This window comes from Arachis ipaensis, chromosome B3 (genome assembly GCF_059453495.1).
Source record: "Arachis ipaensis isolate K30076 ecotype BB chromosome B3, ASM5945349v1, whole genome shotgun sequence".
In the NCBI taxonomy this organism is placed as follows: Eukaryota; Viridiplantae; Streptophyta; class Magnoliopsida; order Fabales; family Fabaceae; genus Arachis; species Arachis ipaensis.
Window position 1 is genome coordinate 99,975,342 of NC_142438.1, and position 21,521 is coordinate 99,996,862.

General features: G+C 37.4%; 1 non-coding gene across 1 annotated transcript; it reads right to left on the reverse strand.

Moving 5' to 3' along the window:
- Positions 1-1,097: 1,097 nt before the first annotated feature.
- Positions 1,098-1,205, reverse strand: LOC148571760 (small nucleolar RNA R71). The gene has a single exon (XR_015880362.1). It is a non-coding gene; the product is annotated as a small nucleolar RNA R71 (small nucleolar RNA).
- Positions 1,206-21,521: the final 20,316 nt, after the last annotated feature.

Here is a 21,521-nt window from a genome sequence, read left to right on the forward strand (position 1 = left end):
TTCAAAACTAATTTCAATCATATCTTTTCAAAAATATCTTTTTATCTTATCTTTTTCAAAATCATATCTTTTTAATCCTACCTTTTCATATCATATCTTTTTCAAATATCTTTTCTAACTTCTTATCTTCTTATCTTTTAAAAATTGATTTTCAAAAATTATTTCAACTAACTAATTAACTTTTTGTTTCTTATCTCTTTCAAAACTACCTAACTAACTATCCCTCTCTAATTTTCGAAAATACCTCCCTCTTTTTCAAAAATTCTTTTTAATTAATTAATTATTTCAATTTTTAATTTTAATTTTAATTTTATCTTAATTTTCAAAAATCATTAACTCTTTTTCAAAATTTAATTTTTGAAATTCTCTCTCTCATCTCCTTCTATTTATTTACTAACACTTCTCTTCATCTCATATCTCTGCTCTTCTCACCCTTGTTTTTGGATTCTCCTCCCTTCTCTTTCTTTACATTACATTCTTTTCTTCTTCTACTCACACAAAGGAATCTCTATACTGTGACATAGAGGATTCCATATTTTCTTTTTTATTCCCTTCTTTGTCATATGAGCAGGAGCAAGGACAAGAACATTCTTGTTGAAGCAGATCCTGAACCTGAAAGGACTCTGAAAAGGAAACTAAGAGAAGTTAAAATACAACAATCCAGAGACAACCTTACAGGAATTTTCGAACAAGAAGAGGAGATGGCAGCCAAAAATAATAATAATGCAAGGAGGATGCTTGGTGACTTTACTGCACCTAATTCCAATTTACATGGAAGAAGCATCTCCATCCCTACCATTGGAGCAAACAATTTTGAGCTTAAGCCTCAACTAGTTTCTCTGATGCAACAAAACCGCAAGTTTCATGGACTTCCATCTGAAGATCCTTTTCAGTTCTTAACTGAATTCTTGCAGACCTGTGATACTGTTAAGACTAATGGAGTAGATCCTGAAGTCTACAGGCTCATGCTTTTCCCGTTTGCTGTAAGAGACAGAGCTAGAGTGTGGTTGGACTCTCAACCCAAAAATAGCCTGAACTCCTGGGATAAGCTGGTCAAGGCTTTCTTAGCCAAGTTCTTTCCTCCTCAAAAGCTGAGTAAGCTTAGAGTGGATGTTCAAACCTTCAGACAAAAAGAAGGTGAATCCCTCTATGAAGCTTGGGAGAGATACAAGGAACTGACCAAAAAGTGTCCTTCTGACATGCTTTCAGAATGGACCATCCTGGATATATTCTAAGATGGTCTGTCTGAATTAGCTAAGATGTCATTGGATACTTCTGCAGGTGGATCCATTCACCTAAAGAAAACGCCTGCAGAAGCTCAAGAATTCATTGACATGGTTGCTAATAACCAGTTCATGTACACTTCTGATAGGAATCCTGTGAGTAATGGGACGCCTCAGAAGAAGGGAGTTCTTGAAATTGATACTCTGAATGCCATATTGGCCCAGAATAAAATATTGACTCAGCAAGTCAATATGATTTCTCAGAGTCTGAATGGAATGCAAGCTGCATCCAACAGTACTCAAGAGGCATCTTCTGAAGAAGAAGCTTATGATCCTGAGAACCCTGCAATAGCAGAGGTGAATTACATGGGTGAACCATATGGAAACACCTATAACCCCTCATGGAGAAATCACCCAAATCTCTCATGGAAGGATCAACAAAAGCCCCAACAAGGCTTTAATAATGGTGGAAGAAACAGGTTTAGCAATAGCAAGCCTTTTCCATCATCCACTCAGCAAAAGACAGAGAGTTCTGAGCAGACTCCATCTAGCTTGGCAAACATAGTCTCTGATCTATCTAAGGCCACTCTAAATTTCATGAATGAAACAAGGTCCTCAATTAGAAATTTGGAGGCACAAGTGGGCCAGCTGAGTAAGAAGATCACTGAAACCCCTCCTAGTGCTCTCCCAAGCAATACAGAAGAAAATCCAAAAGGAGAGTGCAAGGCCATTGATATAACCATCATGGCTGAATCCAAGGAGGAAAGGGAGGACGTGAATCCCAAGGAGGAAGACCTCCTGGGACATCCAGTGATCAATAAGGAGTTTCCCTCTGAGGAACCAAAGGACTCTGAGGCTCATCTAGAGACCATAGAGATTCCATTGAACCTCCTTGTGCCATTCATGAGCTCTGATGAGTATTCTTCTTCTGAAGAGAATGAGGATGTTACTGAAGAGCAAGTTGCCAAGTTCCTTGGTGCAATCATAAAGCTGAATGCTAATTTATTTGGTAGTGAGACTTGGGGAGATGAACCTCCCCTGTTCACCAATGAACTAAATGCATTGGATCAACTGAGATTGCCACAGAAGAAACAGGATCCTGGAAAGTTCCTAATACCTTGTACCATAGGCACCATAACCTTTGAGAAGGCTCTATGTGACCTTGGGTCAGGAATAAACCTCATGCCACTCTCTGTAATGGAGAAACTGGGAATCTTTGAGGTGCAAGCTGCCAGAATCTCATTAGAGATGGCAGACAACTCAAGAAAAGAGGCTTATGGACAAGTAGAGGACGTGTTAGTAAAGGTTGAAGGCTTTTACATCCCTACTGATTTCATAATCCTGGATACTGGGAAGGATGAGGATGAATCTATCATTCTTGGAAGACCCTTCCTAGCCACAGCAAGAGCTGTGATTGATGTAGACAGAGGTGAACTAGTCCTTTAATTGAATGAGGACTCTTTTGTGTTTAAAACTCAAGGTCATTCTTCTGTAAACTTGGAAAAGAGGCACAGTAAGCTTCTCTCAGTGCAGAGTCAACTAAAGCCCCCACAGTCAAACTCTAAGTTTGGTGTTGGGAGGCCTCAACCAAACTCTAAGTTTGGTGTTGAACTCCCATATCCAAACTCTAAGTTTGGTGTTGGGAGTCTATAAAATTGACCTGATCACCTGTGTGGCCCCATGAGAGCCCACTGTCAAGCTATTGACATTAAAGAAGCGCTTGTTGGGAGGCAACTCAATTTTTATTTATCTAATTTTATTTTTATTTTATTGTTCTTTCATGTTTTATTAGGTTCATGATCATGTGGAGTCACAAAATAAATAGAAAAATCAAAAACAGAATAAAAAATAGCAGAAGAAAAATCACACCCTGGAGGAAGGGCTTACTAGCGTTTAAACACCAGTAAGGAGCATCTGGCTGGCGTTCAACGCCAGAACAGAGCATGGATCTGGCATTTAACGCCCAAAACAAGCAGCATCCTGGCGTTCAGACGTCAGGAATGCACACTGAGGAAAGCTGGCACTGAACGCCAGAAACAAGCATAGAACTGGCGTTCAACGCCAGAAACATGCTGCATCTGGGCGCTAAACGCCCAGAACAAGCATCAATTCGGCGTTTAAACGCCAGAATTGCATGCAAAGGCATTTTACATGCCTAATTGGTACAGGGATGTAAATCCTTGACACCTCAGGATCTGTGGACACCACAAGATCCTCACATACCTCCACTCACCTTACCTCCTCATAATCCTATATTACCCTTTTCCAAGAACCCTTTACCAATCACCTCCAATCCCCCTCCAAAACCATCATACACACACCCATTCAAATTCAAACCATCACTCCTTCCTTTTCACACACCATAACCACCTTAAACCCCCAGAGGCCGAACCATACACATATCCCTCCATCTCCTCCATATCTTCTTCTTCTTCTTCTTCTATTCTTTCTTCTTTTGCTCGAGGGCGAGCAACATTCTAAGTTTGGTGTGGTAAAAGCATTGCTTTTTTTTTGTTTTTCCATAACCATTGATGGCACCTAAAGCCAGAGAAACCTCTAGAAAGAGGAAAGGGAAGACAAAAGCTTCCATCAAGGGTCTATAGCTCAGTGGTAGAACATTTGACAGCAAATAAAGAGATCCCTGAGATACCTCAGGGGATACATTTTCCTCCACACAATTATTGGGAGCAACTAAGGGTGGAACATCAAGAGCACTCCATCATCCTTCATGAAATTAGAGAAGATCAAAGAGCTATGAGGGAGGAGCAACAAAGACAAGGAAGAGACATAGAAGAGCTCAAGGACATCATTGGTTCCTCAAGAAGGAAACGCCATCATCACTAAGGTGGACTCATTCCTTGTTCTTAAATTTTCTGTTTTTCATTTTCTTTATGTTAAGTGCTTATCTATGTTAGTGTCTTATTACATGATCATTAGTATTTAGTAACTTTGTCTTAAAGTTATGAATGTCCTATGAATCCATCACCTCTCTTAAATAAAAAAATGTTTTAATTCAAAAGAACAAGAAGTACATGAGTTTCGAATTTATCCTTGAACTTAGTTTAATTATATTGATGTGGTGACAATACTTTTTGTTTTCTGAATGAATGCTTGAACAGTGCATATGTCTTTTGAAGTTGTTGTTTAAGAATGTTAAATATGTTGGCTCTTGAAAGAATGATGACAAGGAGACATGTTATTTGATAATCTAAAAAATCATAAAAATGATTCTTGAAGCAAGAAAAAGCAGTGAATACAAAAGCTTGCAGAAAAAAAATAGCGAAAAAAATAGAAAAAAAAAGGGAAAAAGCAAGCAGAAAAAGCCAAAAGCTCTTAAAACCAAAAGGCAAAAGCAAAACGCCAATAGCCCTTAAAACCAAAAGGCAAGGGTAATAAAAAAGATCCCAAGGCTTTGAGCATCAGTGGATAGGAGGGCCTAAAGGAATAAAATCCTGGCCTAAGCGGCTAAACCAAGCTGTCCCTAACCATGTGCTTGTGGCATGAAGGTGTCAAGTGAAAACTTGAGACTGAGCGGTTAAAGTCAAGGTCCAAAGCAAAAGAAGAGTGTGCTTAAGAACCCTGGACACCTCTAATTGGAGACTTTAGCAAAGTTGAGTCACAATCTGAAAAGGTTCACCCAATTATGTGTCTGTGGCATTTATGTATCCGGTGGTAATACTGGAAAACAAAGTGCTTAGGGCCACGGCCAAGACTCATAAAGTAGCTATGTTCAAGAATCAACATACTGAACTAGGAGAATCAATAACACTATCTGAACTCTGAGTTCTTATAGATGCCAATCATTCTGAACTTCAATGGATAACGTGAGATGCCAAAACTATTCAAGAGGCAAAAAGCTACTAGTCCCGCTCATCTGATTGGAGCTATGTTTCATTGATATTTTGAAATTTATAGTATATTCTCTTCTTTTTATCCTATTTGATTTTCAGTTGCTTGGGGACAAGCAACAATTTAAGTTTGGTGTTGTGATGAGCGGATAATTTATACGCTTTTTGGCATTGTTTTTAGTATGTTTTTAGTAGGATCTAGTTACTTTTAGGAATGTTTTTATTAGTTTTTATGTTAAATTCACATTTCTAGACTTTACTATCAGTTTTTGTGTTTTTCTATAATTTCAGGTATTTTTTGGCTGAAATTGAGGGACTTGAGCAAAAATCAGATTCAGAGGTTGAAGAATGACTACTGATGCTGTTGGATTCTGACCTCCCTGCACTCAAAGTGGATTTTCTGGAGCTACAGAACTCCAAATGACGCGCTTCCAATTGCGTTGGAAAGTATACATCCAGGGCCTTCCAGCAATATATAATAGTCTATACTTTGCCCAAGTTTAGATGACGCAAAAGGGCGTTGAACGCCAGTTCTATGCTGCAGTCTGGAGTTAAACGCCAGAAACACGTCACAAACCAGAGTTGAACGCCAAAAACACGTTACAACTTGGCGTTCAACTCCAAAAGAAGCCTCTGCACGTGTAAACTTCAAGCTCAGCCCAAGCACACACAAAGTGGGCCCCGGAAGTGGATTTATGCATCAATTACTTACTTCTGTAAACCCTAGTAGCTAGTTTAGTATAAATAGGACTTTTTACTATTGTATTTACATCTTTAGTTTCATCTTCGGATCATCTTTGGATTATCTTTTGATCTATTGATCACATTTGGGGGCTGGCCATTCGGCCATGCCTGAACCCTTCACTTATATATTTTTCAACGGTAGAGTTTCTACACTCCATAGATTAAGGTGTGGAGCTCTGCTGTTCCCCATGATTTAATGCAAAGTACTACTGTTTTTCTATTCAATTCAACTTATTCCGCTTCTAAGATATCCATTCGCACCCAAGAACATGATGAATGTGATGATTATGTGACGCTCATCATCATTCTCACTTATGAACGCATGCCTGACAAACACTTCCGTTCTACATGCAACAAGCTAGAATGAGTATCTCTTAGATATCTAATACAGAGGACCGAGTCCGAGATATTAGAATCTTCGTGGTATAAGTTAGAACCCATGGATGGCCATTCCTGAGATCTGGAAAGTATAAACCTTGTCTATGGTATTCCGAGTAGGATCTGGGAAGGGATGGCTGTGACGAACTTCAAACTCACGAATGCTGGGCGTAGTGGCAGACGCAAAAGGAGGGTGAACCCTATTCCAGTATGATTGAGAACCTCCAGATGATTAGCCGTGCCGTGACAGAGCATTTGGACCTTTTTCACAGAGAGGATGGGATGTAGCCATTGACAACGGTGATGCCCTATATAAAGCTTGCCATGGAAAGGAGTAGGAAGGATTGGATGAAGACAGTAGGAAAGCAGAGGTTCAGAGGAACGAAAGCATCTCTATACACTTATCTGAAATTCTCACCAATGAATTACATAAGTATTTCTATCTTTATTTTCTGTTTATTTATTATTATTGTTCGAAAACTCCATAACCATTTGATATCCGCCTGACTGAGATTTACAAGATGACCATAGCTTGCTTCATACCAACAATCTCCGTGGGATCAACCCTTACTCACGTAAGGTTTTATTACTTGGACGACCCAGTGCACTTGCTGGTTAGTTATATCGAAGTTGTGACAAATTATGAATTAAGATTAGAGCACCAAGTTTTTGGAGCCATTACCAGAGATCACAATTTCGTGCACCACACGCCCCTTGCCTTTCTCACTTCTCTTTGCCTCTGGAAACTTGTACTGGCGTGCCACGCCCTTGCTTTATGCTTGGCTAGGCTTCTCTGGAAAGTTGAACTAGCGTGGCACGCCCAGGGTCTGGCGTGCCACGCCACTCTTGTGAGTGAGTGGTTGCTTTGTTTGGCGTACCACGCCACGAACTTAAGTGGCACGCCCCACTTCTTCTCTTCTGAATGACACTGGCGTGCCACGCTTGGCTACTCAAGTGGCATGCTTAAGTGAAGAATGGTGAATGGCGTGCCACGCCTTCGAACTCAAGTGGCACGCCCCATGTAATTGACCTCCTTTATCCCCTCTGGAAGCTTATACCAGCGTGCCACGCCTAAAGGCTGGCGTGCCACGCCCATGATCTTGTCTTGGTTCCAGTAGTTGGCGTGCCACACCTCAGCCTTCAAGTGGCACGCCATAGTTAAATGCTAAGGTTGGCGTGCCACGCTTTCGATACCAAGTGGCATGCCCAGTCCTTGCTTTTGGTCCTCTGTGCATTGGCATGCCATGCCTGGTTGCTCAAGTGGCACGCCCAGTCTTCAATTGCCTTCAGCCTCTTCTCTAGATTATTGTACCAGCATGCCACGCCATCCTGCTCAAGTGGCACGCCCATGGGTTTTGTGAACTCTTCAAGCTTGGCGTGCCACGCCTGGGTTTTCAAATGGCACGCCCAAGTGACTTCTTTGGGCTGGCATGCCAGGCCTTCGACACCAAGTGGCATGCCATAGTGAAGGTTTTTCTTGGAATGGTGAGTGGGTGTACCACGCCCCTTTGCTCAAGTGGCACGCCCATAGTAGTTGATGAGTCAGGCGTGCCACGCCCCTTTTGTGTCCTCCATTGTAGCTCTCTAAAATTTTCTATCAGCGTGCCACACCCATTCTCTGGCGTGCCACGCCCATATGCATGCTTTGAATCTCTTCTCTGGACTTTAGTACTAGCGTGCCACGCCCAGCTCCTGGCGTGCCACGCCAGTGCATTTTTGTGGCGTTTGCTTCAAGTGTCACGCCAGTTTCACACGCCCAGCTTCTTGTTTGTCTTCTACCCCATTTTTTATGCTTTTCTCACCTGAAATTCAGCACAACTCATCTCAAAGTAGTGTACCATAATATTCATCAAATAATGAATGAATTGTACTGATCAAATGAGATTTATGCTCTTTTAAGGTCTTCTTTATGCAAGAAAGAAGGATAGATGATGCAAGTCATCAGAGCGTTCGCACGACTTGTGCGGACGCACCCCTCCCCTTTTAACCTAGTGTGCATACGCACACATGTCTGTGCGTACCCACAAGTGCTCTTTTGGGAAAAATTTTTATTTCTTTTCCATTTAAGCCCTAACGCACTTCCGCCCCCTCCACTCCTCTCTTTTCCTGCTTCTTCCATATTTTTCCTCTTATTTTATTTAATCTCTATTGCATTTCATTTTTATTTTAGTTATTATATTAGTTTTACTTTAGTTGTTTCTATTTAAATAAGTTGCAAGTGTTTGTTTATTAGCGACAGGGTTGCCTCTTAATACAATGCACTTATACTTTGCTTTAATATGCAAGTACCTAGTGGATTTGAATACTCATATTTTGATTGTACCACTAGGAAAAATTCTATAAGTACATTGAATTAAGTGCTTTGAGTTGAAACTTCCTTGTTCATTATGATTCTCATATCAAATTCATCACATGTCTGGTACTTGTTCCTTGTTAATGCTTTGCATTTGTTTGAGTGACTTAACTTGATTTTTATCAAGCTTATCACTTTTTGTAACAAGTACCTTTCCATTTGACTTTTTCATTATGTTTCATGATGAATAAGGAGTTTTCGTTCATTATGGGATTGGTTGTTGTTTATTGTGCAATTTTATATCAATATTGCGCTTTCACGTGCACAACTTCAATAACCAATATCAAGTACGTAATTCACTTTTGTGCTTACCTAGGGTTGCTTGTACCTTAAGTTTTGCTTATTCTTTACTCGCATCCTAGGCAATTTAATTGAGGAACGTATGCTATTTCTTTCGATGGTGTGAATACCGCTTTACCCGGCTAATGTGTCTGTTCTAAAGTGTGCGCACACTTAGAACACACACATCATCTTTCATCATACCACACTCATATGATCTTTTCCTCAATTGTTGTTTACTTGTGTATACAGCAATCCAGAGCCCCGCATTCGCCAGCTGAAGGTGGACGAACTTAGAGACATTCTCTCCGGATCGTGTTTGTGCACGGAGGACCGTGCAATGCTTAACTGTGGGGGAGGAGTCGTCATTTTGGGGTGTAAACTTTCTTTTCCCAAACACTTTGCACTTTATTTTTTTCTTTTTTTTCTTTTCTTTCTTTTTTTTCTTTTAGTAGGTTTCTTGTAGATATTTAGAATGCTTTTTAATTGTTGCATTGTATCCTCCTCTAGTATATATATCTTAGCTTATACTATTGCATTTTGCATCTTTTGCATAGTATATATTTTATAGATAGAAGTTGTGATTGGATGATGTGAATAGTATAGCACCTAGTTCAATTTTGTCCTAATTGTTCATGTTAGTTTTTTTGTTGAAAATTAGGGAAAAAACTAGGAAATTTTTGAAAAATTGCATCCATCACAACATACATACATACATATGGAAATAAGTTTTGGTGAAAAACAACAAGGATTTTCCAAGAATTTTGTTTCGAAGGGTAAAGAACGAAACTCTCGCGCGATCTAGAATTTTCACAATTAAATTTGCGTTGTAAGTATAGCTTCTAGACCGACAAGAATTCCTTTCTTACAAAAGTTTGGTTGTCACAAGTAACAAAACCCAATAAAATTTATAACCGAAGTATTCAAACCTCGGGTCGTCTTCTCAAGGAATTGCAGGAAGGTATGATTTATTATTGGTTATGTAAAAAGATATATATTTTTGTGTTTTTTTAAAATAAGGAACAAGTAATTTAAATGACAGGAAAAATAAATTAATAATAATAAAATCTCTTGGCAAGGTATAAGAACTGGACGTCCTATCCTAGTTATCCTTATCAGGTCTGAAGAGAATTGGATTCTGCTCCCACTTTTAATTAACCCTTGCTAAATAAAGGAAAGTAAAGTGGACAAATTCATTTGATCCTCAGGTCCTACTCAACTCCTATGGAAAGACTAGAGTTATTGGAGTACAAATTAACCAGCAAAGAATTCCAATTTCAATCAACAGCTGAGTTTGATAACTCAAGTGTTGCTAATTACTCAACCAAAGCCAAAAGGAAAGAAAATCTACTTGAATAAAAATAATTTGGATACATAAATTAAAGAAAGTAATCATAAGTCTGAAATACCTCAAATAATATTAAATAGAATATTCAAATCTTAACATGAAAAGGTTCATAAGCCAATTTAGGAACATCAACAAGTAAAAGCATTGAAATAAATAAAAGCAGAAAATAAATTGAAGGAACTTTGAACCTGTGATTGTAGAAGCAATCCTAAAATAAGAGAAATCCTAATCCTAAATCCTAAGAGAGAGGAGAGAACCTCTCTCTCTCTCTAAAACTACATCTACAATATAAAAATTGTGTATTATGAGCCGTGTCTATTGTTTGGATGCATTCCCCCACTTTACAGCCTCTAATCCGTGTTTTCTGGGCCGAGAACTGGGTCAAAAACAGCCCAGAATTCGCTGGTTGCGAATTCAAACATGCTGATTTTCGTCACTGCGACGCGTCCACGTGGAGCACGAGTTCGCGTTGCCTAGCTGTACGGCCACTATGGCAAATTATATATCAAATCGAAGCCCTGGACGTTAGATTTCCAACGCAACTAAAACCGCATTATTTGGACCTCTATAGCTCAAGTTATGATCGATTTAGTGCGAGAGAGTCAGGCTGGACAGCTTTAGCAGTTCCTTTAGTTTCTTGTATTCCTTCCAGTTTGCATGCTTCCTTTCCATCCTCTAAGCTATTCCTACCCTGTAAACTCTGAAATCACTTAACACACATATCACAGCATCTAATGGTAATAAGAGAGGATTAATATTAGCAAATTAAGATCAAAGAAACATGTTTTCAACCATAGCACAAAATCAGGAAGGAAAATGTAAAACATGCATTTTGTATGGATAACTGTATGAAAGATTGATAAAATCCACTCAATTAAGCACAAGATAAACCATAAAATAGTGGTTTATCAAAGTACATTCTATTGAATTAATTGAGAAAATATTTCAAACTTGCTTGAATGATTTTTATGGAACATAGAAGAGAGATAGAACAAAATACCTTGTGAGTCTTTGAGCTTTAAAGAGTGGTTACACATTTCAACCACTAATTTTGTTCATTGAGTGTTATATCTCTTCTATGATTGTAATCTTGGTCTTGCTTGATTCTTTATTTCTAATGATTGATGTTTTGAATTGCATTTAACATGATTGAGGCCATCTTTGCATGACTCACTCACCCATATGGCCTACCCTTTGCATCCACCATTGTTAACCCCTTTGAGCCTTATTGATCCCATTGTTTTCAATATCACCACATTACAACCTTAAGCGAAAAACCATGATTTACCTTGGATTTGTATCCTTGATTAGCTTAGGTTGAGGTGTGTGTCATTTAAGTGTGGGGGAATGTTGGAAAACATTGGTAGTAATTGAAAAATATTTGACTTGGGTATTCATTGAAAATTTGGAAAAATAGGTGCACATTCATGTGTCAATTTTCTTTAACCATGTGCATTTGTCATAGAAAAAAAAATAAAATGAAAAAAAATAATAAAAGGAGACAAAGGTTGCCGCAAAGAAAAAGGAAAAAATGAATAAGGAATGCATATGTGATGTAAATGAAAGAGCATACATGAATGTGAATAAAAAGTGAGAATAGGAAGGTTAGGCTGCATATTCTTATCATTGGATTGAGAAAGGTTAAGTTGGATACTTAAACTAATCAAGGATTCAATCATATTAGTCCATTTAGCCATATTTATCATACCTCAGCCCTAACCCCATTACAACCCTATGAAGTCTTCATGATAATTGCATTCATGCATCCATGGTTGTTGATTGTTAGATGGAAAGCAAAACCTTGAAAACATGATTAGGAGGGAACTTGAGTGATTAAACCCTTAGACACCGAGCATTGAGAGTGCATAGACACCTAGTGAGGGTTTGCTCACTCAATTCTATGATTCTACCTCTCTTGTCATGCATTCTTGCAAGTTGCTTCATTTTGAAACTTGAATCAATTCTCTAGATTTTGCTTACATTGAGCTACTTCTTTGCTTAGCCCTATATGTCTATATACTTGCTTGGGAATTCTCTTGTTTGTTTGCACCAAATCAATAGGACATTATAGATAGATATATAAAGATAGTATATAGCATAGATACATGCATATAGATAGTGCTTTCAATAAGTTGTTTCCCTTTTATCCTTCTCCTTTGTATGTGATTAGCATGAGGACATGCTATTGTTTAAGTGTGGGAGAATTGATGAGTCCATATTTGTTGGTATATTTTGACTCAAATTGGATGGATTCTAGCACATGAACTCACACTTAAGCACTAAAATAGCATACTTTTGTGTTTTCTCTCTATATTGTACCTAAATGTGAAAACATGCTCTTTTGTGCTGATTTTGACTAATTTTATTCCATTTACCTTCCATTCGATACCTTGATGTTATTTGTGAGTGATTTCAGATGAATAAGGTAGGAATGGCTTGGTGGGAATGGAAGGGGAGCATGCAATTGGGAGAAAGCATGAAGAAAACAAAGGAGGAGAGCTCAGCCATGCGTGCGTGCGCACAAGGATGCGTGCGTATGCACAAGAAGGAAATCAGCTCGCGTGCATACGCACAAAAATCCAAACAGAGCGATTCCAGAGCATCACGAAGTGTGCATGCGCACAACCCTTTGTGCGTACGCACAAGTGGAAATTCGGCGAAGTGTGCGGACGCACGCATCTTTGCGTCCGCACAGGTCCCAGCACATGCCTCCATTAAAAACACACGTGACTCACGATTTTGGAGATTTCTTGGCCCATTTCCAAAGGCCTGGAGTCTGGTTTGAGAGGCTATATGAAGGGGAATACAACACATGACAAGAGAGCCATCCCATCTTAGAATAGGAAAAACATATAGTAGGTGTAAGAGTAGTGTAGTATAGAAAATTCTCTCTTAGGGTTTTAATTAGGTTTTGTAGCATTTTATACTTCAAGTTTGATTTGGGATTATAGCAATTTCATTGTAAGTATTTCTTTAATTTCTCTTTTAATTACACCACCTTGTTCTACACTTTCTCATATTTTCATTTCTCTTGCCAATTTATATAGTTTTGCAATTTTGGATTTCTAGTTGTTTAATTTGATGTTTGATTGCTTTTATATATTTGTTTGAGTTGCTTTTATTGATTTTGATCATTTATGGTTCATAGCTTTTACCATTTTCCCAATTTTGCCATGTTTTATGTTTATGCCCTCTATGTGTTTGATGAAATGCCAAGCTTAGTTATGGAGTAGATTTCTGATAACAAAAATTTGTTGTTGGTAAGGAATTTCACAAAATATTTACGTTGCAAGTATAGCCCCAGACCAACAAACAATTCTCACATCAAATTAAGATATGGGTTTTGTGTCACAAATAACAAACCCCAAATAAGAATTAACCGAAGTATTTAGACTCCGGGTCATCTCACAAGGAATTGCAATGAAGTGAATGATTATTAGCTATGAAGGGGTAAAGGGGGTTTTGATTGATAAGAGGGCAAGAAATTAAATGACAATAAAGTAAAATGAGCAATTAAAGAAAGCAATTAATAAAGAGAGACATTCATGGCAAAGATTGAGATCATAGGCTTTCTATCCTAGTCATGCAATGATTAATTCATCTTATTTAGTCAACTCCAACACATAGGGAGAAAGTCAAACAAGACTAATCAATCATACCACAATAATAAACAAGAATTTATCTTATTACGTCATCTCCAACATTGGAAGAAGATATAGGTTATCTTCCATGTGAGAAAGTCTAACAAGACTAGCTAATCTCAATCTAAAAGTCCTAATCAACTTACTAATTAAATTAGCAAAATATTAGCGTCAATGGAAACAATATTAGCTAACAACTCTAGTTCACCAACATGAGTTGGGTTTTTATGACTCAAAATTGCCTAATTACTCTTTCCAAGCCAAGAATTCTCAAAAATCTACTCTAATATCCAACCAAGCATTTTGTCAAACACTTGGTGGATACAAAGGGAAAGCATGGTAAATGAGCAAGAATAGTAAAATCTACCAACTACCAATTGCAACAAAAGTAAATCAACAACTCAAATCATCAATAAAAGAACATCAAACAGTAAATTTCATTAAAGAAAAGATCCAAATCCAACAAAGGGTTCATGAACATAAAAAAAAGACATAAAAGTAAAATTGACAAGAGAACTAAGAAGAATAGAGTAGTAGCAACAAGAAATTAAAAGAAGAAACTAAATTAAAACAAAAATTAAAAGTTGGATCTAAGAAAATTAAACATAAACTACACTAAATTCTAGAGAGAAGGGAGAGCTTCTCTCTCTAGAATTCTAGCCTAAAACACGATAGAAACTAAACTATGACTACTTGGTTTATTCCCCCTTCAATCCTTGGGTTCAATAGCATCAGAAATGAGTTAGATTGGGCCCAAAATGCTTCAGAAATCGCTGGGGGCGATTTCACTTTTAATGGGCCATGTGCAGCATCGGCGCGCACGTGTACATGGCACATGCGCGCCCCTATACGTGAAGCATAATATGGAAAATTTTATATTATTTTGAAGCCCTGGATGTTAGCTTTCCAACACAACTAGAACCGCCTCATTTGGACCTCTGTAGCTCAAGTTATGGTCGATTGAGTGCGAAGAGGTCAGGCTTGACAGCTTTACGGTTCCTTCATTTCTTCATGAGTTCTCCCACTTTGCATGCTTTTCTCCTCACTTCTTCCATCCAATACTTGCCTTATGAACCTGAAATCACTCAACAAATATATCAAGGCATCGAATGGAATTAAAGTGAATTAAAATCACCAATTTTAGGGCCTAAAAAGTATGTTTTCACATTTAAGCACAAATCAAGGGAGAATTACAAAACTATGCTATTTCATTGAATAAATGTGAGAAAAGGTGATAAAATCCCCCAAAATAAGCACAAGATAAACCACAAAATCGGGGTTTATCAAATCTCCCCACACTTAAACTAAGCATGTCCTTATGCTAAGAATAAAGAAAGACAAGAAAAGGGTATAAACATTTATTCAATGCAAAGAAACTATATGCACCTATCTATATGAATGCAACTAAATCTGAAATGCTTCTACCTACTTGGTTAAACGTAAATCAATCCCCAAGAACACATATGCACATATAGGGCTAAGTAGTATGATGATTCATAAATCCTACCAATTTGAATATCAAAATAAAGTACAAATAGACTTGCAAGAAGAACGCTCATGAAAGCCGGGAACAAGGGATTGAGCATCGAACCCTCACCGGATGTGTGTCCGCTCTAGTCGCTCAAGTGTATAGGGTCGATTCACTCAATTCTCTTCTACTCATGCTTTCCATGATTTGTTTTTCATCTAACAATCAACAATTATTCAATGTATGCATACATTCATCATGAGGACTTATTCATAGGTTGTAATGGGGTTAGGGTAAAGGTAAGGATGCATATGGTCAAGTGAGCTTAAAATTTGCATCTTTGATTAGCCTAAGCTCTCACCAAACACATATAATAACCTATACAATTCTAATACAATACCTAGCTACCCATGATTCCCACTTTTTTCACATACTCATGCATTCTTTTTAATTCACATTCCATATGCATTGATTTTTATTGAACTCTACTTTGGGGTATTTTTGTCCCCTTTTTATTTCTTTTTCTCTTTTTTTTCTTTTTCTATATATTTTTTTTCTTTATCATCATTTTTTTTCTAAAGTATATACAAACATATCAATGCATATGGTTTTACATATAGTGCATGAATATGTACCCAATTCCCAATATTTTTAACAAAAATAAAAATTACACTTTTACCTCAACCAATGTCCCAAGTTTCCCATATCCAATTGATATACACCCTCACTAGCCTAAGCTAATCAAAGATCTAAATTAAGGGATATTTATTATTTTTCACTTAGGGGTGGTGATGTGCTAATATTAAGAACAAAAGGGATTAAATAGGCTCAAATTGGCTAACAATGATTGATGAAAGGTAGGCTATTTGGATAAGTGAGCTAAATAAAATAATGGCCTCAATCATATAAATGCATGTATAAATGGAATAATGGACATAAAGAATCAAACAAACCAAAGATTACAATCATAGAAAGAGAATAATGCACACAAGAATGAAAATAAATGGTTATAAAATGTAACCATACAATTGGGCTCAAAACTCACATGCTTGTGTTCTTAGCTCAAAAATCATGTTCCAAAATAAATATTTAAAGCAAGTTCAACAAGAAAAAAATTTTCAAATTGGTAGGGTGCCCTAAAAACAGTTTTTTGGAAAAGAAATCATCACCCTAACCAAGTAGTCCTAACATAAAAAGAAGTGGTAAAATATATACAAATTCTAACTAGCATGCAACCTATCATGCAATACAACAACTAACTAACAAGGACAAAATTTGAAAAATTGGTGTTGGAAAAGAAAATGGTTACCCATGGAGATCGATCGGATGACCTCCCCACACTTAGAAATTTGCACCGTCCTCGGTGCATGCATACAAGAACAAGGTGGATGGGTTGCTACAATTGATGAGCTTCTTTAAAGGATTATGCGGGTGGACTTGCTTGTTGCCCCAATTAGAAGCCTTTCCAATCCTTTCCTTCTTGGTGGCCAACCTAAAAGGAAAGAGAAAGAAGGATAATTAAGCCTATAACAAAGATATCAAAGCAAATAGAACATAGGCGGGGGCTAATGCCAATTAAAAGTATGGTTCTCAAATACATGGTAGCTACAACATGTGAGTGAGAAAACAATTCAAGCAAAGGCATATTAACTAATACTTGATGCAAGAGTAAAGTCAAAGCATGGGTACATGACATGAAGAGCATGTTGCATCAAGTTTAATCAATAATTGATACAAACAAGATTAATGATAAGCATGAGAGCATTTGGTCCCATCCTAACTCAATGATGATGAGGTACAAAAACAAGGGATCATAAGTCAGGAAGAACTAAAGAACTAATCTTGTGTGTAGAGCAAGTATTACGATTAATGCCAAACAAGTCACAAAGCACCAAGATTAACCAAGAAATTCTCAACAATTGAATATAAGAATCCAACACCATTATTAAAACAAGAAACTTAGAAAATAAAAGGAAGAACAAGTTACAAAAATAAAATTAAAATGAAATGAATGAAAACAAGGAAATACAATAAAAGAAAATGGAAGAAAAGAAAAAAATTTTATTATTATTTTTTTAAATTTCTTTTTCTCTAAATTTTTTAATTATTTATTTATTATTATTATTATTATTATTATTATTATTTTAAAAGAAAGAAAAAAAATTCCAAGAGAGGAAGAAGAAAGAAAAAAAATTAGAAAGAAAGAAGAAGGAAAGAAGAAAGAAGGAGAAAGGAGAAAGGAGAAAAATAGGGTGCAAATCCGTGCATATGCGCCATGCGTGCTTGGGCACGGATGCAGCAGGAACAATCTGCGCGCGCGCCATGCGTGCTTACGCGCGGATCGCCTGGCACAAAGTAGGCATAAAGTGGGCACAACTCTCGAGTTTTAGTACCAGGAGTTGTGAAACCAAACCGGCGCGCGCGCACTGCGCGCTTGGGCGCCGATGCCCGCTTCTTCTTTTTTTTTAAGAAGCATAAAAATAGAATTTTACACTCTCCTAATCTATAAACATTCTAAAGCAACCAAAATTCAAATTTAACAAAAATCTTTAAATTTTTGAAAAATTTTCAAAGACAAAACAAACAAAACTTGTACTTCAAGCAACCTACTTTAACAACAATCTAAACTAATCAAAACACACTACTACAACCTATCATCGAAACAAAATGTATAAGAGTATAGAAAAGAAGAAAACTACCTATAATGGCAACTCCAATCACTTATTAACCAAATCTAAAAGAGAGTGGAAAGAGTTTACCATGGTGGGGTGTCTCCCACCTAGCACTTTTAGTTTAAGTCCTTAAGTTGGACATTTGGGAAGCTCCTTGTCATGGTGGCTTATGCTTGAACTCATCTTGAAACTTCCACCAATTCTTAGACTTCAAGTAAGCTCCAAAATTCAAGATCAATGGCACCAACCTTTGATGAAGTTCCACACAAGCTAAGGGCTTCCAAAATTGGACTTCATATATTCCCAGATCCCAAATCTTGTTTCTACACCCATCTTCAAGTTGATCATCACAATTCCAATTGGATGATTTAGCCTTAGAATTCTCAAAGAAGCCTCCAAACAACTTCCTAGACCCATAGAATTTATCTCCACACCAAACCTTGCAATCAAACTTTGAGCATGCAACCATAATGAACCTAGAATGATGTTTCCAACCACTACACAACTCTCTCTTACTCTTAATCCCACAAAGGGCTCTAAGTTGACCATCATTTTCAATCAAACCATATTCAAGTGAGAAAGTGAAGCTTAAGGATAAGAATTTTACCCACTTGAATGTTGTGTTGGATGGTGACTTAGGAAGGGGGACCTCCCCACACTTAGCCAATGCGAGGTCTACGCCCTTGTGCTCGTTCTTGGCTACCTCCACCTCTTTGCAATCTTCTTCAACTTCAAATCCTTGCTCAACCTCCTCCTCTTGGTTGCTTTCTTCCAATTCAATCTCTTCTTCATTGTTTACCAAGGGTATGGGAGGTGAGGTATCTTCTTCCTTACCCTCTATGTCAAACCCAATTGGAGAGGATTCAATTGTACATAAAAATTCTTCAATGATTGAATCCATCTCTTGGTCAACCTCTTCAAAGGCTTCTACCACTTCTTCTGGCTTAATTGTCTCATCTTCCTCCCCTTGTGGCAATTCTTTCTTCACCTTGAAGCTCTAAACTCACTCCCTCACTATGCTCCTTGGTTGCTTCTCCATATTCGTCAATGGGAATGCCTTGGTTGCTTAGGCTTAGTCGGGAGGAGACCATATTGCTAACGGCTTATGCTAGGATAGCCATCTTGGCTCCTAGCTCTTTAAACTCCTTCTCCATCCCCTCTTGTTTCCTTAGGACATGAGACTCAAGGTCCCTTAGTTCTTACGTGAGGGCTTCATTGGGGGGCGGTGGTGGAAGAGAGGGTTCATTGTTTGACGAGAAGGCATTGTAGTTGGAAGGTGGTTTATTTTGGTAAGGGTATGGAGTTGTTGTATATTGAGGTGGTTCTTGAGAGTAGTTGTGTTGGAATTGTTGTGGTTCTATGTATGGTTCATATGTCTCATAAGGTGGTTGGTATGGTGGATAAGGATTATGGTCATATAGAGGTGTTTGGTGGTATGGGGCTTGTGAGTAAGGTGGTTCAAAACCATGTTGAGAGGGTGGTTCATAGGCATGTGGTGGTGGTTGTTGACAATCATAATAAGGGTCACCACATCCATTAGATTGATATGCATTAGGATTAGGATTATACCCAAAAGAATCCGGAGGTTGTTGTTGCCAAGAAGGTTGATCAATCCCTTGAGGCTCCTCCCACCTTTGAATCCCAAAATCCTTGATGCATGTTACCATTGTAGTTCCCATTTCCTACAACATAATTTGAGCCAAACTCATAGCTAAAGTAAGGATGAGAATTCATAATAGCAAATAAAAACAAAAGCTAACAAAAATAAGCAACAAAGTCCTAAAGCTAACAAAACCTAACAAATAAGCAAAAGGCAAACATATTCACAATATTCACAATAGCCAATAATGTAACACTATTGCAACTCCCCAACAACGGCGCCATTAATTTGATAACAAAAATTTGTTGTCGGTAAGGAATTTCACAAAATATTTACGTTACAAGTATAGCCCCAGACCAACAAACAATTCTCATATCAAATTAAGATATGGGTTTTGTGTCACAAATAACGAACCCCAAATAAGAATTAACCGAAGTATTTAGACTCCGGATCGTCTCATAAGGAATTGCAATGAAGTGAATGATTATTGGCTATGAAGGGGTAAAGGGGGTTTTGATTGATAAGAGTGCAAGAAATTAAATGATAATAAAGTAAAATGAGCAATTAAAGAAAGCAATTAATAAAGAGAGACATTCATGGCAAAGATTGAGATCATAGGCTTTCTATCTTAGTCATGCAATGATTAATTCATCTTATTTAGTCAACTCCAACACATAGGGAGAAAGTCAAACAAGACTAATCAATCATACCACAATAATAAACAAGAATTTATCTTATTATATCATCTCCAACATTGGAAGAAGATATAGGTTATCTTCCATGAGAGAAAGTCTAACAAGACTAGCTAATCTCAATCCAAAAGTCCTAATCAACTTACTAATTAAATTAGCAAAAGATTAGCGTCAATGAAAATAATACTAGCTAACAACTCTAGATCACCAACATGAGTTGGATTTTTATGACTCAAGATTACCTAATTACTCTTTCCAAGCCAAGAATGCTCAAAAATCTACTCTAACATCCAACCTAGCATTTTTTCAAACACTTGGTGGATACAAAGGGAAAACATGGTAAATGAGCAAGAATAGTAAAATCTACCAACTACCAATTACAAGAAAAGTAAATCAACAACTCAAATCATCAATAAAAGAACATCAAACATTAAATTTCATTAAAGAAAAGATCTAAATCTAACAAAGGGTTCATGAACATAAAAAAAAGACATAAAAGTAAATTGACAAGAGAACTAAGAAGAATAGAGTAGTAGCAACAAGAAATTAAAAGTGAGAAACTAAATTAAAACAAGAATTAAAAGTTGGATCTTAGAAAATTAAACCTAAGCTACCCTAAATTCTAGAGAGAAGGGAGAGCTACTTAGAAAATTAAACCTAAGCTACCCTATGACTACTTGGTTTATTCCTCCTTCAATCCTTGGGTTCAATAGCATCAGAAATGAGTTGGATTGGGCCCAAAATGCTTCAGAAATTACTGGAGGCGATTTCACTTTTAATGGGCCATGTGCAGCATCGGCACGTACGCATACATGGCGCGTGCGTGCCCCTATACGTGAAGCAAAATATGGCAAATTTTATATCATTTTTAAGCCCCGGATGTTAGCTTTCCAACGCAACTGGAACTGCCTCATTTGGACCTATATAGCTCAAGTTATGGTCGATTGAGTACGAAGAAGTCAGGCTTGACAGCTTTACGGTTCCTTCATTTCTTCATGAGTTCTCCCACTTTGCATGCTTTTCTCCTCACTTCTTCCATCCAATACTTGCCTTATGAACCTGAAATCACTCAACAAACATATCAAGGCATCGAATAGAATTAAAGTGAATTAAAATCACCAATTTTAGGGCCTAAAAAGCATGTTTTCACATTTAAGCACATATCAAGGGAGAATTACAAAACCATGCTATTTCATTGAATAAATATGAGAAAAGGTGATAAAATCCCCCAAAATAAGCACAAGATAAACCACAAAATTGGGGTTTATCAATTTC